This window comes from Furipterus horrens, unplaced genomic scaffold (genome assembly GCF_987537825.1).
Source record: "Furipterus horrens unplaced genomic scaffold, mFurHor1.1.pri manual_scaffold_1, whole genome shotgun sequence".
NCBI classification, from domain to species: domain Eukaryota; kingdom Metazoa; phylum Chordata; class Mammalia; order Chiroptera; family Furipteridae; genus Furipterus; species Furipterus horrens.
Window position 1 is genome coordinate 145,390,605 of NW_028327171.1, and position 26,422 is coordinate 145,417,026.

Sequence of the window (26,422 nt, forward strand, 5' to 3'; positions counted from 1 at the left end):
TCTTTTCTTCTCTCTTGCTGCTTTTAAGATTCTCTCTTTATCTTTAACTTTTGACATTTTGATTATAATGTGTCTTGGAGTGTTTCTCCCTGGGTCCAGTATTTTGGAATTCTCTGTGCTTCCTGGACCTGTAAGCCTATTTCCTTCCCCAAGTTTGGGAAGTTCTGCTTTATTATATTTTCACTTAATTTTTTAATTTCTAGTTCATCTTCTTCGCCCTCTGGCAAACCAATGATTCTTATGTTGGGCCTTTTATAGCTGTCCCAGAGGTTTCTGATCCTCTCATCATTTTCCTTGCTTCCCGTTTTTTCTCTCTGCACTGGTTGACTGTTTGTTCCTTCTTTGTGTTCTGGTTTGTTGATTTGAACTCTGGATTTTATTTCCTCACCATCTGTCTCGTATGTGGTTTTGTTTCTTTCGGTATGAGTGTTTTTCGATTCTTTCTCATCTTTTTCCAGATCTTTTGTTAATTCTGTAAGCCACCTGATAACAATGGCCCTGAACTGAGCCTCTGACAGGTTTCTTATTTGTTCATCTGTCAGATTCTTCATCTGTTGCCTGGTGAGCTGCGCCACTGGGATTTCTATAGTTGTCTGCCTCATTTTGACAGATGCGTTTTGTTTTCTTGGGCCGGCTATAGGGGGCGGTGCCTGTGTACTCTCACAACCCAGCGACCGGCGCCGATCCGCAACCTTTCTCGCGATGCTTTGTCGTCACTGCCCAGCGACCAGTGGCGATCTGCAACCTATTTCGCAGCCCTTTGGTGGTTTGTGTGGGGGCGGGGGTCCAAGATGGATTCACACAGTTATTCCACTAGGAGACCGGGATCCATCCTCCCGCCCCTTGGGCCTCACTGTTCGAGGGGATGTGGTGGCTGCTTTCCCCAGCGTTGGGGTCGCGAGCCGCCGGGGTTCGACTGCAGCCAGGATTGTCCTCCCTGCCGCTGGGATTGTTCTCCCTGCCGCTGTCCCTGGTGCGACCACAAACAGCACCACCCCCTTTCGCTCTTCTTACCTGCCCAAAGGGCACCGCTGGTTTATAACTTCATACGTTGGGCATCCGTGTAGTTTTATTTTCTGGAATTTCTAGTTATCTTTTGTTTTGAAGTAGTTGTATTCCTCTCTAGTTGTAGAGGGAGACCGAGCGTGTCCGTCTAAGCCTCCATCTTGGCCGGAAGTCTGGAGGACATCTTTTAAAAAGACTTTTTCTGAGTTCTCATTTGGTATGTTCTGTTTAAGCTCCTACAACACCTAGTAATTTGTTCAGCTCAATACAATGGAATCACTTTTAGACCTATTATCTTTGTGACTACCATATAAATAAAGCATTATGGTTCATATTCCAGACTTGGATTTCTTTTTAGGATTGATGTAGATTCATGATAGCTTAATGAAATCTATCTTTATAAAAGTGTTTTTCTTTGGGATAATAGTGTCTTATACGTCAAATTCCCAAAAACCATTAAAATATTTCAGATATATGGAACTTCTTTAAGGCCTTCTAATTTTTGTACACAAATACAGAAGTCTTCCCCCCACCCCCTCAAGTGCGCTAGCACACAGGGTCCTTGACTTATTTTCTGGCTTATCAACAGCAGAAACATTTTTTTCCTTGCACTTAATTCCATTTATATTATAATTTTTCTTTGGTGGCATGAATTTCATCATCAGTCCCAAGGTTTTTGTTTTATTCTTTATGTTGGTCCACTATCAATTGCTAGTATTTTGTTTGTTTTAGCCTGGGTGTTAGTTAAATGTGTTGTGTAATAAATTTCTGGTACATCTAATGACTATATTTTGCCATACTGCTTTAGAATTTTTTTTAAGTTAATAATATCCTGTTAAATGTTTGTGAATTTCTGTTGTCTGTCTCCAGAGTGGGGCAATACAACTTTGGTGTTTGACTTGTGAATGCTTTTTTTCAAAGCACACTTCTCTTGCTTGCGCATAAAATTTCTTGTGATTCCTAATTATAAAGTCATAGAATTATAGAGTTGGAAGGGACCTTCAAGGTTACATGTTTCAGAGGGAATTTAAGCATACCCTCTGATGTTGAAATTCCTTCTTTGAATCCCCTCTTTTGCTCAGGAATGCCATCTACATTTTTAGCATGATCCTGATCAGTAAAATCAACCATTAGTTGTCACTGTTGTTTTCTTCTCTTTCCTCCTGAGAACTTTTTTAGCATTGAAAAATAGCTTATTTCTAGAATTCTGGCAATTTAGGCAATTCCTGTTAGTGACAGTAATGATGAGAAGAGCAATATGAGGTTTTAGAAAAGAAAATGGAGGTGATCTCAATGGTAGTGATTTTTTTTAAAGAAAGCCATGAAGAAGATAAAGGAGAGAGTGTACAGTAGTGCTAGAAATGTGTAAGGGAGACTACTGTGTTAGAACTTAGAAAGGTGTAAGAGGCAGAACCTGATAAAATATGAGGAAGGTAACATCTGCATCATCCTAGTCATAAACTTCTAACAATGCCAGCACTTGAGGGGAGACAGCGAGCAAGGTCGCTCATATATTTATTATTTTCAAAGGCAAAAATAGCTTTATAAATTATAATAAAACTATATGAAATAGTTTTACAGTATATTTCTGTACACTACCTAGAGGAAGTCCTTGAAAAGTTCTAGTGCATAGAAGGATAAATGGAAATTATTTTTTAAGTAGTTTTATTGAATGTAAACCTATTAACATAAACCTTCATGTTCACATGATTTCAGTCTTCCAATCCTGTTTTTTTCTCTACAGCATATTCATTTTTCTAATGCTTGAGTTCTCAATCCATAGTGGTTTTCAAGAACCTTATTTTTGATGTTGGGAGGGACTATATAGAATTAAAATAACAAATTAACTGCCAGCACATTTCTTGGGTTCCAACCCTATACTCATTAACTGTCTCTCAACAAGCCCATTTGGATAAGAACACTAAGATCAAATTTATTATTGCCAGAATGTTAATATGCATGTTTTGGTACTATGTTAGCCAAAATATTGTACTTAGTTCTTTGTCTTCAAAAATGTCAGCTCTTTAGGTGTTTGCTATTTAGTGAACCCAAAATCACTCACTGGTATTCCCCAAATAACAGATATAATTAAGGTGGTCTATCAGAACCAAATGGATTACTTATTGCAGCTGAAGAAATAACATGTCCACATCAGATGGACATTTTTAGGGAAGGCTGGTAGAGAAAAATGTAAAAATGAAAGGATTGCTTCTTTTTCTTTCCCTAATGAACATATATCCTTTACTTTTAATACTTTGAACAGCTTGGTAATTTTCAACTTTGACAGGGAGAACTTCGGATACTTTGGACTTTTAAAATAGCTTATTTCTGAACCAGATCATCTGGACAAGTTTCAAGAGGGCTAAAGACAAAGCTCAATTTGGTGGACAGAATTTAGAATTACCAATGGTGCTTTCTATTTGGAAGTGACTGAGGCATACACAATAAGGGACTCTTATACTGTTTACCAAAAATAAATAAATAAATAGGGCAGTTATAGCCAAGGATTGGAGGGTGTAAGGAAGTTTAGCTAGATGCATATTTCTATAAATTTGTTCTGTGGGGTTATTTCTTTCCTTGCCCATGGATGAAAATTACAGCAAGCCTGTGATTTTCCAGCTACCTTTAAGGTAATAAAAGCTATTCTAGGAATACTAGCTGGAGAGAAGCCTTATAACCATGGACAGACAGAGGAAGCCTCATCACCACCATGTGACTGGTAGGGCATGTGGGGGAGGCACAAGAGGGCTTTCTGGGCTCCCATGGGCAGCAGCTGAAATTCCAGAGAGATATTTCAGCAGCCAAGGGGTTCCCCCTAAGAAGTGTGGGGTCTAACCCACAAGCTGGGCTCCCCAGCCCACAGCACTAGAACCAAATAAAGAACCCAAATAACATGGCTGTGAAAAGCAGTGGGGTTTCTGTCCACCAGGGAGAGATGGCTGTAGATGCAGAGAGCCTCTTAAAGGACCAACGCACAAAACTCCATTTGCACCCACTTAACCTGGCTCCAGGTTAAGGAGGGTAGAGTGGACTAGAGAGAAGCGTGAAGAGATTCTGGGGCTGGTGGCTCTGGGGAGAGAATAAACACATAGCCACAAGGACCCCTGTGCTGAGTCATCCCCCATACTGCAGGAGCCATCTCTCTCAGACAGAGCACTCCCCTCCAAATGGCAACAGCCTGGGGGGAAGCAATAGCCCCACCCATAGGAATTACTTTGCCCCACCCTGTGATGCTAAGCGCTGAGGAATAGAACTAGAAGATTTCACACTTTAAGCTCAACAGAAAGGCTGCGGACAGAGGCAGATCTCTGGGAGCTCTGAGACTTTAGCTGACTCTCCCCTATGCCCGGTACTGATAAAAGCTGGCCTTGGTGCACAGCCTGGTTCTTTCTGCACACAAACCTGCTCAGCAGAGGGAACCACATGCTGTGGATCACTGAAAGCTCCAAACAGGTTGCTCCAAGGCCAGTCACAGACATGATTTACATAGGCCTACAACAGAGTCTTTGCAGATCTGCCTAATACATAAAGAGGCAGCCAAAATGGGAAGACAAAGAAACAGGCCCTAAATGAAAGAACAAGAGAATTCTCCGGAAGAACTAGATGAAATGAAGGCAAGCAATCTATTAGAATTTAGAGTAATGATTATAAGGATACTCAACAGTATGAAAAAACATAGAAACCAAAAAGGACCAATCAGAAATAAAGAATGCAATATCTGAAATAAATAATACACTAACATAGATTAGGTGAAGCAGAAGATTAAGTCAGTGTGAAAGACAAGGTAGGAAAATATACCAAAGCAGAGCAGCAAAAAAGAAAAAATAATTAAAAAAAAAAAAAAATGAGAGCTTAAGAAACCTTTGGGACAATGTGAAGGGTAACAACATCTGTACTCATGGGAATACCGGAAGGAGAAAAGAGTAAGCAAGGAATCGAGAACCTATTTGAAGAAATAATGACCAAAAACTTTTCTAACCTGGTAAAGGAAAGAAACAGAAATCCAGGGAGCTCAGAGAGTCCCAAATAAGTTGGACCCAAAGAGGCCTACACCAAGACAGGTCATAATTAAAACAGCAAGGTTAAAGACAAGGAGAGAATCCTAAAAGCTTCAAGAAAAATGCAGGTTGTTGTATACAATGGACCAACAATGAGACTGTCACCTGATTTCTCAACAGAAACATTTCAGGCCAGGAATGAGTTGTGTGAAATATTCAAGGTGATGAAAAGTAAGGACCTACAATGAAGGCTACTTTACCCAGCAAGGCTATCATTTAAAATCGAAGGAGAAATAAGGAGCTTCCCAGATAAGAAAAAGCTAAATGAGTTTGTTAACACCAAATCAGTACTGCAACAAATGTTAAAAGGCTTGCTTTAAGAAGAGTTGAGAAGAAAAAGAGAAACTAACTAACTAAATAGAATAATTGCACTAAAACAATAAATAAACGTTATGCAAGGTCCACTAAAGAACTAATCTGGAATAAAACTAATAATGGTCCTAACTGGTATTAAGCAATGGCTTGAATAAGTTCAGGTTAAGTTTATTCTCTGTGATAAAAACGATTGAAAACAAATCTTCCGTGGATTCCATAATTAGAGCTTAAACAGAAGTAATTTGGTATCTTTAAAAAAGCAAGCATGGGCTAAAAATATTTTTAATTCTTTGTATATTTGTTTTCTGTTGAAATAAAATACTTTATAGAGTTTTGTTTTATTCCATAATTTCCTACTGTGATCTGTTTCCATTCAGCCATATATGAAATTTATGAATTAGAATTTTGTAAAAGATTTTATTTATTTTTAGAAGAACGGAAGGGAGGGAAAAAGAGAGGGAGGGAAATATTGATGTGTCAGAGAAATATCTATCAGTTGCCCCTCGCAATATCCCAGCCAGGGACCTGGCTCACAACCCAGACACATGGCCTAACTGGGAATCAAACCAGTGACTTTTCAGTTTGTAGACCAATGTCCAACCCACTGAGCCATACCAGTCAGAGCTGTGAATTAGAATTATTTTTAAAAAGTCACCATCAGATCAGAATGAATGAGCTCTTGAGGGCTGTGAAATTGCATACTACTGGACAAGGTGAAGTCATTGTTCCTAGGGGACTCATGGGTTGTTCAGATAATTTCTTCTCATCTCAATCACCCCTACACCCCAACTACTTGTGTAGCAGGCCTGGGGTATGGCTGAGCCATGGAGCCTTGCCTTCATTCTGACAGAGCCTGACGTAACTCAGGGAATAATAAAGATTTGTATTGCTTTACTCTTATACAAACGGCCATATATTAAAATTACGAGTGCAGTAATATTTATAAGAAAGCATATTCTTTCATTTTTTAAAAATTGAAAAAAAAAGAGGTAAAACCATAAATTTTATATTCCAATATTGAACCATGCTTAAAGGATCTTAATTAGAATAGGCTGATAGAACATTATATTCAGGAAAGAGGACTGACATTTTTAGGGTAAACCCTTAGTCTCACAGAGACTCTATTATGTACAGACTTGTACAGAAATAATAGAAAGTATGTAGAGCTAAATGAGGACTTAGAAATCATCTTTTTGTGAGGAGAGAATAGGAAGCGGACCACCCTGGCATTCTTCGTGCAGTGGGGAACCTGATAAACCTTGCAAAAGTGTGGTAAGGGTAAGGCAGAAATTTATGTGACGATATATTAGCTAAGGCTTCCAGAGCTACTGGAGATTTTAACTTAATGGATAGGGCATTCAAGAATTACTATAGTAATTTAAAACCCAAGTCTAACAGTTATTAACTATAAAACCTTGGGTAAGTTTATTCTTTCTTTTCCTCAATTTCCTTATCTGCAAAATGTAAATGAAAATAGCACTTCTTAGATTGTTGTGAGTATGAAATTAATTAATGCCACTTAGAATTTAGCAATCAATGAATGTTAGTTCTTACTAGAGTATTTAAAAACAAGGAGGAAGCCTTAGCAACTTAATATGACAAATGTTGGAGATACTTAACAATGTATATTATCTAGAGGTTTGTATTTTTAATTATTAAAGGTAATATACATAGCCCTGACTGGTGTGGCTCTTTGGGATGGACGTTGTACTGCAAAACGAAGGGTCATTGGTTTAATTCCCATTCAGGGCACATACCTGGGTTGCAGGCCAGGTCCCTGGTTGGGGCATGTGGGAGACAACCAATTGCTGTTTTCTCTGGCGTTTTGATGTTTCTCTCCCCCTCTCTCTCCCTCCCTTCCCTTATTCTAAAAATAAATAAATAACAACCTTTTTTAAAAAGGTAACATGCAGAGAGTGAATTCTTTTGTGATGTGCAATATTGTGTCATTTATAGAGTTATTGATTCTTTTTAAAAATGTGTAGTTTTCCTAAGGAAACACTAAACCATGTTTTCTATGACTTCTGTGTTAAGTATATCTAAAGAGCCTGATTTCCTGAAAAAAAAAAAGTTCATTCTTGTTAATTCATACACCATTCCTCTCAGTTAACCCAAATCATGTACCTGGATTATGAGACATTAAAAGAGTTAGCTATGGTAGTCCTTAGAAGAGATGGCACTATTCATGCAGCACGGGGAGATTATATCTTTTAAATCATTCATAGTGATAGAGTATACTAAAGAAAAAGCTGGGTCCCTCACCCAATCACTGTCAAATACTATACTCAATCACTAGAAAGACCAACAAGTATAATCATCACATATTTATTAAATGCTTTTAGGCTAGGAATTGCTGGAAAATTATAATATAGTTGAGGGAATAAAACAAACATGCCAAGTTTTAAATAATAACAAAAGATAGAAATAAAGGACCATAAGTGAGTACCTGATTAATTAGCTAAGTAACTTGCAATAATTAATGTAGAAAATCAAAAGAGAAAGAGAGCTTTTAGTGTCGCATTGATGGAAATTTCCTTCAAGGAGGAAGCAGTATTTGAGCCAAGTTTTGGTTGACCAAGAGATGAGAGATAAACAGCAAAAGGCAGCTGGGGTCAGATAGCAGAAGATCAAGAGTTTTGCCAAAAGGCATTAGGACTTCATTTCATAGCTACACACCACAGAGGCAGATATGTATCCCATCTTGTTGATTTCAGAGATGCAATAGCTCCCTGTCTGTGAAGACATTTGGGAAGCCCAGGACTGTTTACCAGCTACTAAGCAGCACAAGTCCTGGGGAAAGAATCAACTATAGTTATGAATTGAAGATTGATTTTAACATAATGGAAAAACCTGAACACATTAGCAGCATAAACTAGGTAGGTAAAAGAAAATAAGTATCGTTGTCTTTAAAGGCTTAACAGTTATTGAGATCACCATTTTTATTACGTATAGCAGAGACTTGGATATTTACCTCTGTTTATTAGACTTTTCTTTTTCAGAAAGAATCTAATGAGTATGTGTGTATAAATATATTATTTTTACAGTGAAGTATTTCTGGACATGTTTATAAGAATTTTCAAAAATAAAATGCTAATAGCCTATTTAATGTTATTTTTAGTAAGTTAATATGTTAGTGTGTGTGTGTGTGTTCTTGAGGGAAATGATTTGACACTTTTTCTTTTTTTAAATGTTGGCTTTGTGTTTAAACAGAGGAAATTATGTTAGAAAGCTTTTTCCCTCCCACTAAGTTAGGGACAAAAAATTTTAATTCTGAGCCATTGAATGAATGCTTCTAGTAATATATAAGGTTCTAGGTTAAATTTTCATTGTGAATTATAACCTAGATTTGGTTGGTTGTTTTTGTTTTGTTTTGCCACGAGTATTTTATTGATTACCTGCACAATTTACTTAGGAGGATAACAAAGCTTACAAAATATATAAATCATAAACATTATTTTAGCTTATCTACATTGATTTATTGATGAACTTCTATTTACTCTATTTTTAAAGTTATTTTTTACCTAGTGGGTCTCTGGATTATCTTTCAATATTAGAAATATTGAAATCTTAGACTGAAACTCAAGAAGTATTTTTATAAATCTTAATAGTGAAGGTCAACTAATAGTCAGTGTTCAGAAACACTTATAACACTGTTTTACAGAGACTGTAGACTTATGCATTATAATCATCAGAGATGTCTAATGAACGAAACAGACAAACAAGCAAAATAGAACCAGAGGCATGGAAACAAGGAACAGACTGACAGTGATCAAAGGGGAGGGCGGTGGGGGAGAAAGGGGAAATAAGGGAAGGGTCTAGTCAAGGAACTAGTACAAAAGATCTGTGGATGTGGACAACAGGGTGGTGATTGACTATGGGAGAGGGGGAAGGTGGATGGAGCAGGGAGAGCAACAGGGGAAAATGGGACAACTGTAATAATAACAATAATAATATTTTTTTAAAAGAGAGAATCCGTGGCCTTAGCCTACTTCTCTGAATCATATGTCTGGGCATGTTACCTGGGAATTTACACATCAGAGTAATACCTTTGGTCTTTAAGTGCATTATAGTTTGGAATTCAATGCTACTACCATTTATGTCATGCTTGGATCCATGTAATCTATTACATAGTTGTTATAGGAGTGTGTGTGTGTGTGTGTGTGATGGAAGGATTGAAGTCATTTTAAATACTTAGTAGTCATATTAGTAATTATCTCAGTAGTTTTCATAGACCTGTATAGGCAGTAATTTTTTAAGTTAGTGTCTTATTAGTTAATCTATATAAACTAAGGCAAATAGTTGCAGTGAGATTATTTCTTACCTAAAGAACAAATATACTGCCTTAATACTTTTTAAGAATACCTGGGCCCGGGCCCCACATTATACCAATCAAGTCAAAATATCTAAGGAATAGACTGAGTCTATATGTATTGTAAAGAGTTCCAAGTGGTTTTAATGTATGGCTGCAACTGAGAAACAAGGATCTACACAGATAACCAAAAAGAACAATGATGTTACTAATCCAAAAATTAGTAATATTTGGCTTGGGAATTCATAGTACTCAAAACTACATACTAAAGGTATGACACTGTAGCATACAAATCCTGTTTCCTCTTACTACTTGTCTGTGACTCATGTAAAAAAATCAAAGAAAATTAAAGTCAAATTTTTTCAGCAAGGAATATTCTCTATGGATAATTTCAGTTCCTTTCGAGAGGCAATTTCTCTTCAAAGATCTCTGCTAAGCTTCACTAGGTTGGTATAAAGTACTGATTGGGCAATTTAATTGATAAGGGGAATAAAATTTTGATCTTTTCATAGGTACAGGCATATTTATATTTAACTAGTTGATTTTTATGATTTGGGCATTTATAGGCAACTCAAATATAATCAAGAATCATTTTTAATTACCTATTTTGAACAAGCAAAATATTTTCTGGAGTGTGGCAATGTGCACAGAGGATATCAGAATCAATATGTTTATAAAATTATGTTTTTAAAAATGTTCATAGAAACTAGGCAGCCAGATAAATTAGTACTATATAGAAAGTGCTAAAGTTTATGACATGGATCAAAATATATGTCCTACAGAACTTCCTGATTCTTCTAATGTGAAAATCTCATCATTATTATAGTTTAATTATGTAAAACACATCCTTTGATACATACCTTCCTTTGCCCAAACTCATTAAACAAAGTTGTAAGGAATAATTTCAAGATCTGCTTTTACATTTGAATAAATGAAACCATATTAATAACCTCAGATTTATGATATTTTCTTATGCTTCTCTTTTAGATGCTTTTTGAGAATATCAGTTTCTGCGTATGGGAAGTAGACATTAAAGGTTATATGGTTTACAGACAACATCTTTAAAAGACAGACACTCAAGGTAGGTAATAACTATAGCCTCATAAATAATCTCATTTAAATGGTTAAGGTTGCCAGATTGTAATTTGACTTGCTAAACTCGCTTACTTTTTATCACTGGCCCTAAGAGACCTCACAACCACATTCATTCATATTCAGACACAAATTTTTATGCCCTAACACCATCTTGACAGGAAGTATCAGATTTTATTTATCATAGCCAGTTGATAAAATTGACATATTATTATGGAAGAGAGCAAATCCATTAAGAAGAATGGAGAAGAAGTAGCTTCCATCAACTGTGTGAGCACAAATCAAGTCTGTAGAGTTTAACTTGGGAAAATAAACAAAAACTATCATCCACTGGACTTTCTTTTTAATGTATCCGTTTTTCTGTTCTTTAACAGCTCCCAAAACCCTGTCATGGTATCAAATACTCACAGTATTACCCCTGAATACAGAACCTCTGTTCATTATTTCTTGATTCCTCCAAAATTTGTTTTGACTTACCATATCCTTCCACTTAGCATGTTCTGTTTATACCTCTGATGATTACATGCTTACATTACTAAGCAATCTTTTGAATACATTTTGGTAAAATTATGAGTGAGATTATGAGGGCTACAAAATTAAATAATGTTGCATGTCGAGTTGGTATAATGGAACTTGTAAACGTGACCTATAAATGGGGCTCTCCTGTTCGGCTCTAGAATCCTTTCTAAGTGGAAATAAAAGGTCAGAAAAATCGTATTTTATGATTTATTTCAGAAGAAACCAGAAATGTAGATTTTGAGAAGTCCTAATTTTTCAATATCATGAAATTTTTCCAGTGAAAAAAATCTACTTTTGCCACTGTGTGAACCAAGTAGAACAGTTTATAGCCTCTAGTAGGAGAATTTCTTTCCTTTTTTCTGTGTTTCTCTATTCTTTTAGGATGCAAGAACTTAGAATCTATTTTTTCACTTTAATATGTAGTTAGCAGATTAGTGATTTTGCTAGTTTTCTGTGATGACTATTATTGTCAGAAATGACTTCTCTTGAAAATGTGAATGATATAAATATTACTTATTTTTAATTCATTTATACAGTTATATATGGTTAGTTGGTTACTTGGAATGGCTATTCAGTTGTTTCCTGAATTATAATAATTAGACAGTTATTTTTATAGTTTCTTCATCTCCAGTCTAAAACAGAGCCTTCTGATTAAGGAAAAGAAAAGAGAATCCTTTTTTCTTTTTTTCTTTTTTTTAATTGGACCTTTTGCATAGGGAACAGAGTAAATCACACTTCTCAGTACATGGCACACTGTCATCACTGGTCCATTAAAAGCACTTATTTTATTTATTTACACATTTTCATTTATTCTCATTTTCACTCCCATGCTCCTAACCTCAACCCACAGGCAGCCATTCTCATATGATGGTCTTCTGCACTGTTCTCTTTGGTTTGCATGTAATATTTTTCTAATATGGGTATTTTGTATACATGTATTTTAAAATATTTTAAAAGGAAAAACTCAAATAAATATAAAAGGAAGAATAATATTTTGAACCTCCATGTGCCCATCTCTCACCTTCAGCAGTTACCTCATGGTTGAGCTTATTGTAACTATAGCGCTACCCTGCCCCCTCCCGCATTTGGGTACATTAAATTTTAATATGTATAAATAATATTGTGCTCTATATCTCATTCTGGTTCTTACTATTTTATATTACTTAACCTTAGATTTTATTATTTATGTATATTGTTGTGTTTACATTGCTTCTAATTGCTGCACAGTTTTCTTTTTTTTTTTTTTTTTTTTTTCAGATTTAATGTGTTTTATTGATTAAATTATTACATTTGTGCCAATTTCCCTTCCCTCTGCTCCCCTCCACCCGGTGGCCCCCCTCCCTCCAGTTGTCCCCCCCTTTTAGATTATGTCCATTAGTTGTGCATACAGTTCCTCCCAACCTCTCTCCGTCTATTCCATTCCCTCCTACCTTGATCCCCAATTCCTATATCATCTCCCTCCCTTTCCCCATTCCCCCTCCCTGTTGACCTCCCCCCAATATGCTTCCCGTACCCACAGTTCCTCTTCCCCTCTCGTTGCCTATTTAGTTTGCCTTTGTTTCATCTCCCTAGCTTCTGTTTTTTTTTAAACCAGTCCCTTTAACATCTCATATAACAGTGGTTTGGATCTAATGAACTCTTTCAGTTTTATTTTGTCCTGGAAACACTTTCTCTGTCCTTCTATTCTGAATGACAATTTCGCTGGATAGAGTATTCGTGGTTGTAGGTTTTGGATTTTCATTACTTTGAATATTTCTTGCCAGTCTCTTCTTGCCTGTAGAGTTTCCCTTGAGAAGTCAGCTGATAGTCTAATTGGGACCCCTTTGTACATAATTCTTTTCTTCTCTCTTGCTGCTTTTAAGATTCTCTCTTTATCTTTAATTTTTGACATTTTGATTATAATGTGTCTTGGAGTGGTTCTCCCTGGGTCCAGTTTCTTGGGAACTCTCCTTGCTTCCTGGACCTGCAGGTCTATTCCCTTTCCCAAGTCTGGGAAGTTCTCCTTTATTATATTTTCACTCAATTTTTCAAGTTCTAGTTCATCTTCCTCATTCTCTGGCAAACCAATGATTCTTATGTTGGGCCTTTTATAACTGTCCCAGAGGTTTCTGATCCTTTCGTTGTTGCTTCCCATTACCTCTCGCTGCATTGGTTGACTGCTTGTTCCTTCTCCATATTCCAGTTTGTTGAAATGAACTCTGGATTTTATTTCCTTTCCTTCAGTCTCGTATACTGTTTTGTTCCTTTCGTTATGAAAGTTTTTCGCTTCTTTCATATCTTTTTCCTGCTCTTTTGTGAATTCTGTAAGCCACCTGATAACAATGGCCCAGAACTGAGCCTCTGACAGGTTTCTTATCTGTTCATCTGTCAGGTTCTCTATCTGCTGCCTGGTGAGTTGTGTCACCGGTATTTCTAAAGTTGCCTGCCTCATTTTGACAGATGCTTTTTGTTTTCTTGGGCTGGCTGTCGGGGGCAGTGGCTGTGTACGCGTCACAAATTAGCGACCGGCGCCTGCTTGTCTGCGACCTATTTCGCTGCCCTGTGGTGCTTTCTTTGGGGGCGGGGGTCCAAGATGGATTCACACAGTTATTCAGCTAGGAGACCGGGATCCGTCCTCCCGCCCCCCTGGGCCTCACTGTTCAAGGCGATGCGGCGGCCGCTCTGAGTCGCGCACCGCCAGGGGCTTGCGTAGCCGCTCTCCCCAGCTCCGGAGTCGCGCACCGCCAGGGGCTTGCGTAGCCGCTCTCCCCAGCTCCGGAGTCGCGCACCGCCAGGGGCTTGCGTAGCCGCTCTCCCCAGCTCCGGAGTCGCGCACCGCCAGGGGCTTGCGTAGCCGCTCTCCCCAGCTCCGGAGTCGCGCACCGCCAGGGGCTTGCGTAGCCGCTCTCCCCAGCTCCGGAGTCGCGCACCGCCAGGGGCTTGCGTAGCCGCTCTCCCCAGCTCCGGAGTCGCGAACCGCCAGGGGCTTGGCCACCGGGACTCCTCGCCGCCCGCAGCTCCGGGTGCCACCGCAAACAGCACTGCCCACTTTAACTCTTACCTGCCCAAATGGCACCGCTGGTTTATAACTTCATATGTTGGACTTCCGTGTAGTTTTATTTTCTGGAATTTCTAGTTATCCTTTGTTTTGAAGTAGTTGTATTCCTTTATAGTTGTAGAGGGAGACCTAGCGTGTCCGTCTAAGCCTCCATCTTGGCCGGAAGTCCTCTGCTGCACAGTTTTCCATGACTTGTAGCTATTGTGTTTTGTTTTGTTTTTTTAGTTTAATTTTTTGGTTTTTCAATTAAAGTTGTCCCATTTTTCCCCCATTGCTCCCCCCGACCCAGCCCACCCCTTCTCCTACAATCATATCCCTCCCCGTTGTCCATGTCCATGAGTCATTTATACACGTTCTTTGACTAAACGCTTCCCTTACTTATCCCCCTTCTCTCCCTACCCCCTCCTCCCTATTGACTGCTATTCTGCTCCTTGTTCTACTTAGTTCATTTGTTTGTGTTGTTCCTTAGTTTCCTGTATTAGGCGATATCATATGGTACTTTTCTTTCTTTGCCTGGCTTATTTCACTAAGCATAATTCTCTCTAGTTCCATCCATGTTGTTGCAAATGGCAGGAGTTCCTTCTTTCTTTCTGCTGCATAGTATTCCATTGTGTTAACTACCTATATTTACCAGTGATTGCCACCCTGGTTCCTTCCAGTTTCCTATTACAACAAACAATGCCAGTTGAACATCCTCACACTTGTTATTTTATGGAACTCTGTGACGATTTCTTTGGGATATATACTCAGGATCAGAACTGCTGGGTAATAAGATATATGTTTATAGTTAGTTTAGCCAAGTGCTGCCAGATGCTCTGCCAAATAAATATTTTGGTCCACATTTTCACCAGCAGTAACCCTTCATTGCTGCTCACCCCTGCATTGTCCAGCTTTCTAATAATTTCAGTTTAATGTGTATAATTTTACAGCTCAGTGTTTTAATTAGAATTTCTCTTATCCTAGTGAGTTTGAGCATCTCTTTATATTCTTGTTGGCCTTTTGGCTTCCTGCTTCAGAAATTGCCTGTTAACACTTTTTCATATTTGTTCTTATCTCTTGATTAATGTTTTTTAAGAGTTTATTGTATATTTCAGATATTCATTTCCTGTCATTTTGAGATATTAAAAATTTTCTACTTTTCTTCTTTCACCTTTTTGATTTTGTGCATGATGTTTCTTAAGTAGAGATTAATGTTTTAAATATTCAATTAAAAACATTTTCCTGGTGTATGTTGTTGGTATACAGAAATGCCACTGATGTGTTAAAATTTGATCTTGGCTCTAGCAATGTTTCTGAACTCTTGTTAATTGTTCTTCTTTCTAGATAGATATCCTATATCGATTATAAATATGACAGTTTTATTTCTATACTTTCTGTATGTATATTGTTACTTCTTTCCAATATCTTTGGTCAGTTTCTTTGGAACTATGTTAAACAGTTGTTGTGACTGTGGGCATCTTAATCTTATGTCCAACCTGAAGAGGATGCATCTGATTTCTTACTTAATTTAACTGTAATGTTTGCTAAAGGTTTTTAACATGAAACATTTACCAAGTTAAGAAAGTTTTTCTATTTCTAGCTTACTGTGCATTCTTATCATAAACAGCTATTGAACCTCATAAAGTGATTTTTAATGCCTCTGTTAAAATAATCATGATATTTATCCTCTGGTATATTAATGTTATGAACTCTATGGATAGAATATTTGCTGCTAAATCATCCCTGTATTCCTAGTTTACACACTGATTGATCATGGTATATATTTTTTAAATACATTATTTATTTGATTAACAAGTATTTAGGATTTTAGAATATACATTTTTAAGTGAAATGTGCTATAATTTTCTTTTATTCTTTTTCCTCATCTGGTTTAACACCTAAGACTGCACTAGCCTTATCAAATGAGATGGGCAGATTTTACTCTTTTTCTATTATCTGGAACAATTTTATGATATATGAATTTATTGTTTCTTAAATGTGTGTTAAAATTCATGTAAAACTATCTGATTCTGAGGATTTTTGAGAGATTTCTTAGAAAGCCTTTAATGCTCTTTGTCTATTCAGGTTTCTTCCTAAGCTTCTTCCCAGTCCCTTTCCCATGGGAATGATGACACCTGATGGTCTCCCCATCTGCAAGTATTACCTAAACCCAGTTTCCTTTGAGTCAGAAAATACCTAGACAATTCTGGTATCCACATTCCAACTTAGCCATGTAATGGTCACCCCCTTTTGAATTGACCAGGGATTCAATGTCCTAACACTGACCAGGGAGTTCTGATCTGCCCAATCATGCTTCATTTAAACTCCCACTGCCACACGTAAATTAATCGAATACTCCAAAAGTTTTCTACTTTCCTGTGACCAAAAACTTCCATTAATAATGCTCTGAACTGACTTATTTATATCTCTTAAAACTGTTGCCATATTTCTGGTTAACATGTGTCAAAGTTATATGAAAGGTAAATATTTTAACAAAGAAAGAAGTAAGGTATTAGGTTCAGGGAATATAAGAGTTGGGGGAAAAATAGGCAATCATCTGTTCTAACATTCTTTACAATATAAACCAAATTATAGTTAACTCTGAAAGATTGTCACTTCACCTCCAGAGTTTAAAACTTTATAATAAGCATGCATTATAAAAAAACTATATATAGCCCTGGCTGCTGTGGCTAAGTGGATTGAGCGTCGGCCTGCGAGTCAAATGTCGCTGGTTCGATTCCCAGTCAGGGCACATGACTAGGTTGCACGTCAGGTCCCCAGTTGGGGGCGCAAGTGAGAGGCAACCACACAGTGATGTTTCTCCTCCTCTTTCTCCTTTCCCCTCTCTCTAAAAATAAAATAAATAAATTAACAAACAAATAAATAAATAAATTATTATTTTTTAAATACTATATATATATTTAAAGGTATCTCCACCTAACAAAAAGTGGAAGTTCTTAGACCTACTAACAAAAATATATTGTCAATGAATATATAGTAATTAATGTAATTTTTAACACACTTGAATGTGCTTTCACCATCTTAATTCAGTTTTTCTCACACATTTTGAGTATTGTATATTTCTTTTTAATCCTTTCTTACTTTAAAAAAGGTGATATTTATATCCCCTCTAAAGCGATTCTGACATCCCTTTGTCTCTTACATCTCCGACATGTCACTATTATCAACATGAAATTCAAACTATGCTCATCAAATTTTTGTTTTCTTTGGTGTAAACTATTTTTTTTCTTTCTTTGAGGGGGGTGGATTGCATAATCCTTTTATTAGCTCTTCATAGATTATTGCTACATTTCTTTTTTTTTTAATTCTTGTTTTCTAGAACAGGTGTCCTAATTGTTCCCCCTTTGCCCTCCAACATCCAGCCCAGCCCCCACTCCCACAGTCCTTCCCCACACCATTGTCCATATCCATGGGTCATTCATACATGTTCTTCCCCTTCTTTCCACCACTCTCACCACCCCTGTTTCCTCTGGCAGCTGTCCGTCTGTTCCCTGTTTCCATGTCTCTGGTTCTGTTTTGCTTGTTAGTTTGTTTTGTTCATTAGGTTCCTCTTATAAGTGAGATCATATGGTATTTGTCTTTCACTGACTGGCTTATTTCACTTAGCATAATAGTCTCCATTTCCATCCATCCTGTTGCACAGGGTAGGAGTTCCTTCTTTTTTGTGCTGCATAGTATTCCATTGTGTAAACATATAACAGTTTTTAATTCATTCATCTACTGATGGGCACTTAGACTGTTTCCAACACTTGGCTATTATACATAGCACCGCTATGAACATAGGGGTGCATAGGTTCTTTTGAATTGGTGTTTCAAGATTGTTAAGGTATATTTCCAACAGTGGAATTGCTGGGTCAAAGGAAATTCCATTTTTAACTTTTTGAGGAAATTTCATACTGTTTTCCACAGTGGCTGCACCAATCTGCAGTGCCACCAACAGTGCACTAGGGTTCCCTTTTCTCCACATCCTCACCAGCATTTGTTGTTTGTTGATTTATTAATAATAGCCATTCTGATATCGCATTGTTTTAATTTGCATCTTTTTGATGGCTAGTAACGTTGAACATCTTTTCATATGTCTATGGGCCATCTGTATGCCCTCCTTGGAGAAATGTCTATTCAGGTCCTTTGCCCATTTTTTAATTGTATTGTTTGTCTTCCTGGTGTTGAGTCATATGACTTCTTTATATATTTTGGAGATTAAACCCTTGTTCAATGTATCATTGGCAGATATGTTCTCCCATATAGTCAGTTTCTTTTTCATTTTGATGTTTTCTTTAGCCATGCAGAAGCTTTTTAATTTGATGTAGTTCCATTTGTTTCTTCTTTCTTTTAGTCCCTTGCCCTAGAGGATATATCAGCAAAAAATATTGCTATGTAGAATATCTGAAATTTTATTGCCTGTGTTTTCCTCTAGGACTTTTATGGTATCATAACCTATATTTTAGTCTTTTATCCATTTTGAGTTTATTCTGGTGTATGGTGTAAGTTGGTGATCTAGCTTAATTTTTTTGCATGTATCAGTCCAGTTCTCCCAACACCATTTACTGAAGAGGCTGCTTTTACTCCATTGTATGCTCATGCCCCCTCTCTCAAAATTTTTTAAAGTATATTTTCTTGATAATGTTGTTACAATACAATAGTTTCAGTTTTTTTCCCTTTTGCTCCCCTCTGCCAAGTACCCCTCTTCCCTCTAGCAATTCCACCCCTCTTAGTTCATGTCCATGGGTCATGCATATACATTCTTTGGCTTCACCCTTTCCTATGTTATTTTTAACTTCCCCCTGTCTATTTTGTACCAAACAATTATGCTTCTTAATCCCCACACCATTTCTTTATTCCTCCCCTTTTCCCCTCCTGGCTGATAACCCTCCAAATGATCCCCATACTTATGATTCTGTTCCTGTTCTGTTTTGCTTACTTGGATTTTGTTCTTATTTTTTAGATTCAGTTGTTGATAGGTGTGAGTTTGTTGTCATTTTAATGTTCCTAATTTTGACCTTTTTCTTAAGTAAGTCCCTTTGACATTTTATATAATAATAGCTTGGTGATGATGAAATCCTTTAGCTTTACCTTGTCTGGGAAGCACTTTATCTGCCCTTCCATTCTAAATGATAGCTTTGCTGGATAGAGTAATCTTGGTTGTAAGTCCCTGCTTTTCACCACCTTAAATACTTCTTGCCCGTCTCTTCTTGCTTGCAAAGTTTCTTTTGAGAAATCAGCTGATAGTCTTATAGGCACCCCTTTGTAGGTAACTCTCTGCTTTTCTCTTACTACTTTTAAGATTCTCTCTTTATCTTGAACCTTTGGCATTTTAATTATGATGCCTTTTGTCAAATATTAATTAACCTTAGAGACATGGATTTATTTCTGGGCTCTGTATTACATTCCATTGGTCTACGTGTCTGTTCTTATGCCAGTACCAAACTGTTTTGATTACAGTGGCCTTGTAGTATAGTTTGAAATCAGGTATTGTGATTCCTCCTACTTTGTTCTTCTTTCTCATGTTCTTCTTTCTCAAGATTTCTAAGGCTATTCAGGGTATTTTTTGGTTCCATAAATTTTTGAAATATTTGTTCTAGATTTGTGAAATATGCCATTAGAATTTTAATAGGAGTTGCATTGAATCTATACATTGCTTTTGGTAGTAACATTTTAGTGGTGTTAATTTTCCCAATCCATGAACACAGTATATGCTTCCATTTAGTTGTATCTTCATCAATTTCTTTCTTCAGTGTTCTCTACTTTTCCAAGTACGGGTCTTTTACCTCCTTGGTTTAATTTATTCCTAGGTACTTTACTCTTTTTGTTGCTATGGTAAATGGGAATTTTTTTCCTAGTTTCTGTTCTGATATTTCATTGTTGGTGTACAGAAATGCCATCATTTCTGAATATTGACTATTTTGCCAAATTCACTTATTAGGATGAGTAGTTTTTTGTTTTTTTGGTGGGTCATATAGGGTTTCCTATGTACACTATCATGTCATCTGCAAATAATGACAGTTTTACTTCCCCATTTCCAATCTGTATGCCCTTTGGTTCTTCTTCTTCTCTGATTGCTGTGGGTAGGACCTCCAGTACAATGTGGAATAAGAGTGGTGAAAGCAGACACCTTTGTCTTGTTCCTGATCTTAAGGAAAATGCTTTTAGTTTTTGCCCATTGAGTATGATGTTGACAGTAGGTTTTTTATGTATGGCCTTTATTATGCAGAGGTATGCTACCTCTACTCCTACTTTGCTGGATTTTTTTGTCATAAGTAGGTGCTATATTTTATCAAATGGTTTTTCTGCATCTATTGATCTGATCATGTGATTTTTGTCTTTCAATTTGTTTATGTAATGTATCACATTTACTGATTTGCAAATAATTGTACCACCCTTTCATCTCTGGACTAAATCCCACTTGATTATGGTATATGATCTTTTAAACTTATTGTTGGATGCAGTTTGCTAGTATTTTGTTGAGGATTTTAGCATCTATGTTCATCACAGATATTGGCCTATAATTTTCTTTCTTTGTTGTGTCTTTACCTGGTTTTGGGATTAGGATAGTACTGACCTTGTACAAGTTTGGAAGTCTTCTCTCTTCTTGAATTTTTTTAGAATAGTTTGAGTAGGATAGGTGTTAATTCTTCTTTGAATGTTTCATAAACTTTGCCTGTGAAGCCATCTGGTCCAGGGCTTTTGTGTGTTGATAGTTTTTTATTACTGTTTCAGTTTCTCTACTTCTATTGGTTTCTTTGGATTTCTGCTTCTTCCTGATTTAGCTTTGGAATATTGTATGTTTCTATAAGTTTATCCATTTCACCCAGGTTGTCCAATTATTTGGCATATAGTTATTCACAGTAATTTCTTATAATCCTTTGTATTTCTGTGGTATCAATTATTGCTTCCCTTTCATTTCAGATTTTATTTATTTGGGTCCTCTCTTTTTTTTCTTAATGAGTCTGGTTAAGTTTGTCAATTTTTTAAATCTTTTTGAAGAATCAACTCCTAGATCCATTGATCCTCTGAATTTTGTTTTCACTCCCTATATCATTTAATTCTGTTCTGACCTTATTTCCTTCCTTCTGCTTGCTCTGGGCTTTGTTTGTTGTTGCTCTTCTAGTTCTTGTAGCTGTAGGGTTAAGTTGTTTATTTGAGATTCTTGTATCCTTTTTAGGTAGGCCTGTATTTCTATGAGCTTCCCTCTCAGGACTGCCTTCATTGTGTTTGATAGGTTTTGGGTTATTGTGCTTTTATAATCATTTATTTCCAGATACTATTTGATTTCTTATTGATCTTATTGTTAACCCATTCATTATTTAATATCATGGTATTCAGCTTCCATGAATTTGAATCTTTTAGAATTTTTTTCCTTGAAGATGGTTTGCAGTTTTAAGCCATTGTAATCCAAGAAGATACTTGGTATGATTTCAATTCTTTGAAAAATTTTTAGGCTTGTTTTGTGTCCTACCCCATGGTCTGTCTTTTAGAATGATCCATGTGCATTTGAGAAGAATGTGTATTTTGCTTCTTTGGGGTGAAATGTTCTATAATTATCAGTTAAGCCTATTCGGCCTAGAGTGTCATTCAATTTTACAGTATATTTGTTGATTTTTTGTTTGGAAGATCTATCTATTGTTGACAATGGTGTGTTAAATCCCCTACAATGACTGTATTGCTGCATATCTCTTTCTCTAAAGTCCTCCAATATTTTCTGTATATATTTAGGTGCGCCTATTTGGGTGCTTATATGTTTACAGTAGTTATATCCTTTTTTTTTTTTAATGTGTTTTATTGATTATAATATTACATTTGTGCCAATTTCCCTTCCCTCTGCTCCCCTCCACCCGGTGGCCCCCCTCCCTCCAGTTGTCCCCCCCTTTTAGATCATGTCCATTAGTTGTGCATACAGTTCTTCTAAACCTCTCTCTGTCTATTCCATTCCCTCCTACCATGATCCTTAATTTCTATATCATCTCCCTCCCTCTCCCCATTCCCCCTCCCTGTAGACCTCCCCCCAATATGTTCCCCGTACCTATAGTTCTTTTTCCACTCTCGTTGCCTGTTTAGTTTGCCTTTGTTTCAATTCCCTAGCTTCTGTTGTTTCTTGTGATGCAGTTTTCATTTTAGATTTCATTGTCTTGATCCTCCTTTTTCTAAACCAGTCCCTTTAACATCTCATATAACAGTGGTTTGGATCTAATGAACTCTTTCAGTTTTATTTTGTCCTGGAAACACTTTCTCTGTCCTTCTATTCTGAATGACAATTTCGCTGGATAGAGTATTCGTGGTTGTAGGTTTTGGATTTTCATTACTTTGAATATTTCTTGCCAGTCCCTTCTTGCCTGCAGGGTCTCCCTTGAGAAGTCAGCTGATAGTCTAATTGGGACCCCTTTGTACATAATTCTTTTCTTCTCTCTTGCTGCTTTTAAGATTCTCTCTTTATCTTTAATTTTTGACATTTTGATTATAATGTGTCTTGGAGTAGTTCTCCCTGGGTCCAGTTTTTTTGGAACTCTCTGTGCTTCCTGGACCTGTAAGTCTTATTTCCTTCCCCAAGTCTGGGAAGTTCTCCTTTATTATATTTTCACTCACTTTTTCAAGTCCTAGTTCATCTTCCTCGCTCTCTGGCAAACCAATGATTCTTATGTTGGGCCTTTTATAGCTGTCCCAGAGGTTTCTGATCCTCTCATCGTTGCTTCCCATTTCCTCTCTCTGCATTGGTTGACTGCTTGTTCCTTCTCCATATTCCAGTTTGTTGAAATGAACTCTGGATTTTTTTTCCTCACCATCTGTCTCGTATGTGGTTTTGTTCCTTTCGTTATGAGTGTTTTTCGCTTCTTTCTCATCTTTTTCCAGATCTTTTGTGAATTCTCTAAGCCACCTGATAACAATGGCCCAGAACTGAGCCTCTGACAGGTTTCTTATCTGTTCATCTGTCAGGTTCTTCATCTGTTGCCTGGTGAGCTGCGCCACCGGGATTTCTATAGTTGTCTGCCTCATTTTGACAGATGCATTTTGTTTTCTTGGGACGGCTGTAGGGGGCAGTGCCTGTGTACTCCTAATGACCCAGCGACCGGCGCCGTTCGGCAACCTTTCTTGCTGTGCCGTGGTGCTTTGTCGTCACAATCCAGCGACCAGTGCCTGTCAGCGACCTATTTCGCAGCCCTGTGGCGCTTTCTTTGGGGGCGGGGGTCCAAGATGGATTCACACAGTTATTCCGCTAGGAGACCGGGATCCGTCCTCCCGCCCCCCTGGACCTCACTGTTCAAGGCGATGTGGTGGCTGCTTTCCCCAGCGTTGGGGTCGCGAGCTGCCTGGGGTTCGACTGCAGCCGGGATTGTTCTCCCCGCCGCTGTCCCAGGTGCAACCGCAAACAGCGCCGCCCCCTTTCGCTCCCCTTACCTGCCCAAAGGGCGCCGCTGGTTTATAACTTCATATGTTGGGCTTCCATGTAGTTTTATTTTCTGGAATTTCTAGTTATCCTTTGTTTTGAAGTAGTTGTATTCCTCTCTAGTTGTAGAGGGAGACCTAGCGTGTCCGTCTAAGCCTCCATCTTGGCCGGAAGTCCAGTAGTTATATCCTTTTTATGGCCTTTGTTTTAAAGGCTATTTTTTCTGAGATAAGTATGCTACACCAGCTTTTTTTCATGTCCATTTGCATGGAATATTTTTTTCATCCCTTCACTTTCAGCCTGTGTATATGTGTTGTCTGAGGTGGGTGTCTTATAGATATCACATATGCAGGTCATCTTTTCTTATCCATTCAGCTACCCTATGTCTTTTTATTGGATCATTTAATTAATTTACATTAAGGTTACTATTGATAGGTACTTTTTCATTGCCATTTTTTCCGTTTGTACCTATGTTCCTCTCTCCCTCTCCATCTCTATTTCTTTTTCTTCTTAAGGCACACCCTGTAGCATCTCTTGCATTACTGGATTGGTGGAAATGTACTCTTTTAGCCTTCTTTTGTCTGGTAACCTCTTTATTTCACCTTTGTTTTGAATGAGAGCCTTGCTGGATAGAGTAGTCTTGGTTGCAGGTCCTTGCTATCATTACTTGGATTAATTCATGCCAGTCTCTTCTGGTTTATAGTGTTTGTGTTGAGAAATTAGCTGATTGCCTTATCAGAGCTTCTTTGTATGTTACTAGCTGTTTCTCTCTTGCTGCCTTTAAAATTCTCCATTCATCTTTAAATTTTGCCATTTTGATTATAATGTGTCTTGCAGCAGGCCTCTTTGGGTTCATCTTGATTGGGACCCTCTGTGCTTCCTAGACTTTCATGACTTTTTCCCTCACCAACTTAGGGAAGTTTTTTGTCATTATTTCTTCAAACAGGTTTGCTATCCCTTGCACCTTTTTTTCTCCTTCTGGTAGCTCTATGATGTGAATAGTGTTACATTTCACATTGTCCCAAAGCTTCCTTTAAACTATCCTTGTTCTTTTTGAGTCTTTTTTCATTTTGTTGCTCTGACTGGGTGGTGTTTGTTTGTTTTTATCTTTCTTCCATCTCACTGATTCAGTCTTCTGTTTCTTCTAGCGTGTTTTTGATTTCTTCTAGTGTGTTCTTCATTTCAGATATTGAACTTTTCATTTCCCACTAGTTCTTATTCAAGGTTTCTATGACCTTTTTCATGCTGATGTAGTTCCCACTAAGTTCCTTGTAATTCTCACTAAGTTCCTTGAGCATCCTTATAACCATTTGTTGAATTCTGTGTCTGATAAATTGCTTGCCTCAATTTCAGTTAGCTCTTTTCTGGAACTTCCTCCTTTTCTTTCATTTGTGACTTCTTTGTCTCCTCATTTTAGTTGTCTCTTTGTGTTTGTTTCTATGTATTAGATTGATTTGCCTTGCTCTCTGTCTTGTGGAGTGGCCTTGTGTATCAAGAGTCCTGTGGGACCCAATGGGGCAGACTCTATGATCTGATCTGGATGCTCTAGTAATGATCTCTGGGTGATGTGGACTCTCCCATAGTATTTGTGTCCTGATTATTATTGGCCTATTTGTTGGTGGAAATTCCCTTCTGTTTGGCTAGGAGGCTGAACCCGCACCACATGTTGTATGCTGCTGTACGGGTGCTGGCAGAGCAAAGCAAAACACAAAAGCAACACTAAAACAAGCAACCACCCCCTACCACCACAGCAATATCAACTATAAGAGAGCAAAGAATAATAACAGTGGAAAGCAAAATGTAATAGTAGTTAAAGGGGAAAAGGAAAAAGAATATGAGAAGACCAAAGGAGAGAAAAAGTGATTATGAGAGGAGAAAGGGGAAGAGAACTACTACTTGCATTGGAAGAAGAAAACAGGGAAAAGGAACACAGAAAAAGTAACAAAAATAATAGAAGGAGAGAAGGGAACAGTGAACTAATCAAAGATAAGAGTAGAATAAGAGATATGAAAATCCAAGTACCAAAAATAAAAGAAAAAGAAAAATGGATAAAAAGGCTATGAAAAAGAAAAAGTAGCTAAGATAATGAAAAAATAACCAAGGGGATTTGTCTCAGCAGAGTTTAGATCTTGCCTTCCTGTTTCTCCCTTTGGATACTCCTCTGATGTCTAAGTCTGATGTAAGCCTATGTCGGGTGCTATTCACATCTGGCCCTCAGCTGCCTTTTCAAAGGTACTGGCAATCCACAGTTTGTAGCTAACTCCTAGGCTTGGCTGCTCCCAGGTTGGGCCAAGCTGCTCTGCAAAGCTGGCCTTTATCAGCACTGGGTCCAGCGGTGTGTCAGCAAGCGTCCCAAGTCACCATAGGATCCACCTCTTCCTGTCTCTACCTGCTGGCCTGCTGTCAATCTTAGACTAGTCACAGACCTGACTATTTCTGAGGGCTTCTGGTGGAAACAGGGTGCTACAATTCCTGGATCTTCCATGGCAGGTGCCTTTCATACTTCAGGGAAGATAGCGGGTGTTCCCCTCCTTGTAAGCCACTAGTCTGAGTCTGTTGGGAAATTATTTCCCTGTACTTGGCAGGACAGGGCCCCTAGTAGGCTTCCAAGACTGTATTTTGGGTCTGCTGGACACTGGGAGGGTGTTTCTGTGGCTTACTCATGAGGGGAGAGCAGCATTCTGCTTCCCAGGATAGTGTGTGGATTG

General features: G+C 37.7%; 1 protein-coding gene across 2 annotated transcripts in view; it reads left to right on the forward strand.

Moving 5' to 3' along the window:
• Window positions 1–26,422, forward strand: part of MBD5 (methyl-CpG binding domain protein 5) — a 398,748-nt gene that overhangs the window by 76,092 nt on the left and 296,234 nt on the right. For both annotated transcript variants that reach the window (XM_090279601.1, XM_090279600.1), the window contains exon 2: window positions 10,675–10,768. The gene's annotated coding sequence lies outside the window, so the exon portion shown is untranslated. The remainder of the gene's footprint in view (window positions 1–10,674; window positions 10,769–26,422) is intronic.